We start from the raw sequence: 2,637 nt of genomic DNA, 5'->3' as shown, positions 1-2,637 counted from the left end.
AAAGAGAAGTGACACCGAGATGGAACTAGGTTCAAATTAGGAAAGGGAATTAAATGCGTAGGAATTAAATAAACCAGTTATTATAATATAAGTTGATGTTTTTCCCTCCCACGCACACATTCTTGCTCCTTATCTCTCATTCAATCTAATTGAATGTTTGCCTTGTGTTGTTTTAATTTTCTTGATGAACTTGTGATTTGACGATTGACATTTTCTTTTTTGTATATATACTAAGATTTTATTGGTTGATGCGGTTTTGTACTACAGTTGGAATCAAGACAATGAAATTGGTAAGCAATTTCTTATTGTTTGAAGTTACTATGATAAAGGAGAAAACATGAATTACTTTTTTTTGTCTGTCTCTAGGTTACCTCACATAGGAGCAAAAAATTGAGAGATTAACATTCTTGGTGATGAGATAGACACACCAATACTAAAATCCCAAAAGGGTAGCTGGAAATTTCAAGTGTAAGCAAATAAGATGTAATTTTTATACCATGTTCTTCAATTTCCTTCTTTTTGGATGCCATATCTAACAAAGTGGTCAAATCAAAATTCACTATCTTTAGGTGTTGGATTGAATATGTAGAGCTTTAATCCATTAGATTTTCAAGGGAACAATGTGGCTATTTTTTTGGTTTCTGATTTTGTAGTGGAGACATTATGTTACATTGTGTTTGGGGGTTTTATAGATATGTAGAGTATTGGAAGCTTGATTCTAAAGCTATAGATATGTCGAATGTTAATCATTTTAACCTCATTTTTTTTTATCAGGAATCACGCTAAAAATCATCATTAATCATCATGGAGAGGTAAGTTATATATGTCATTTTATGCATCTTTTAAGGTAGGTTTTATTAGTATTTAGCATCATATTTTGTACATTTGTATGTTATTAGTTTAAATAATGTTCAGCTCATGTCTTTTATCAGAATTCATATACTCCTACCATTTTATGTCGTTTTCAGATAAATCGAGTGGAGCGGTACTTTGGGAGTAGTTGGATGCATATTTAGAGCTTAAATGGAGCTGAAACTGAAGAAGGGTGTTAAGGAATAACATGGAATGCTTAAACTAAAGAATCGCATACGAAACGAGTCAAAAATCAGTTTCAACGATCACATTTTTATTTTATGCAATTGCATAAATGCAACAATGTTTTGTAGGGACGAAATAAGTCATTTGGATGCCATCTGAGAAGAAAACCCAATATCTGCAATCACATATTGCCTTTCGGCGATCGCATTTTTATCTCGTAACCCCAAAAACTTCAGAAATGGCTTCGTACTTTATTCAAATGTAATCCTGGGAAAGTCAGGGTTTAATAGGTAAACAAAAAGGTGGAGGGGCTGAAGTTGAATAATCCGATCACAAGTTTAAAATGGATACGGGATGAACCCGTCACTTTGATCCTCCCGTTATTTAGGAGGCATGATGTAACGCCCGGGTTTTCAGGGCTAAGCATTTTGTCAATGTAATAGTCTACGTCAACTATTGTAACTCTTTTTGAAGTAATAAATATGAAATATTTGAGTATTATGTGAACTATGTGTTTATGTGTTTATTATTAAATTATAAATGTATAATTAATAAAGAATAAAAATGAGCGTCAAAATTAAAGTGTGAGATAATCCCGATATCTCTACATAAAGTTGTAGAATATGTCTCGAGGTTTCCGTACATATAAAGAATACCGAAATCCGAGCTATAACGAAGAAGTTATGGCCCGTCGAAGTTTTACGGCAAAACCGGCACGGCACCGGAAGACATAAAATGGTAAATTTACGATAGAAGATTTTTTAGCCTTAGAAATCTAAACAAAAGTTGTAGGATATGTTAAACTAAGAACATCGATAAAAAGAACGCCCAAATCCGACTTCGTATGAAAAAGTTACGCTTTCTCGAAGTTTCGGACTAGCAATGTACTGCCCGAGATTCGAATGTTTGATCGAGCGGTTTTTAGCCGACACGACCTGAACGAGAATCGAAGATCTCGTTGAGAGTAGTGTAACGAGAAAAAGATGGGCAAAAACGGATGTCGGATGAAGAAGTTATGAGGATTTAACGGATCAATCGTATCCCGGCCCATTAATAATATAAAATTTAAAATCGAGCCAAAATTAGCCGACGAAGTCTAAACGAAAGTTGTAGAGTACGTTCCCACCTTCGCGTGGATATAAAGAACGTCAAAAACGGAGCTCGTATGCGAAAGTTACGAATTTTTGAAGTTTGAACTCGAAAATGCGAAACTGATGCGAAATCGGGTGACGTGGCGCGATCAGAGCCGTCGCTTGCGGCCCACGGTCTCGCTCGGATATGCGACATGTCGCTCCTCGCTACGCCCAGCGTCCGGCTTCGTGCGCCCCGCGTCCGCTCGCTCTCGGTCCAGAAGGCGCCACGCCGCTTCGCCCTACGCCCCGCGTACGAGGTCCGGGTACGCCCCGCATACCTTCGCTTCCCCTCCGTCCGGTGCGAGACAGCTGGCTGCGAGCTGGCGCCCTTATCCGAAGGAACGCCCCGCGTAGCTGCTGAACGCCCCGCGTAGAGGCGACCTTCGGCCTCTATAAATAGGTGCGAAATTCTCCGGATTTCTCACACCTTTTCTCATTCTCTCTCTAAAATCTTTCTCTCTCTAAG

General features: G+C 38.5%; 1 long non-coding RNA gene across 1 annotated transcript; it reads left to right on the top strand.

Annotated features, from left to right (window-relative positions):
• The first annotated feature begins 233 nt into the window (after window positions 1-233).
• LOC145038405 (uncharacterized) lies at window positions 234-1,545 on the top strand. Its single transcript, XR_013679357.1, has 4 exons — window positions 234-290; window positions 367-468; window positions 775-812; window positions 969-1,545. It is a non-coding gene; the product is annotated as an uncharacterized LOC145038405 (long non-coding RNA).
• The last annotated feature ends 1,092 nt before the right edge of the window (window positions 1,546-2,637 follow it).

The sequence above is a fragment of the Lactuca saligna genome, chromosome 4, assembly GCF_052625555.1.
Source record: "Lactuca saligna cultivar CGN05327 chromosome 4, ASM5262555v1, whole genome shotgun sequence".
Lineage (NCBI taxonomy): Eukaryota > Viridiplantae > Streptophyta > Magnoliopsida > Asterales > Asteraceae > Lactuca > Lactuca saligna.
The sequence above is the reverse complement of the archived record's forward strand: the minus strand, read 5'-3'. Positions and strand labels throughout refer to the sequence as shown.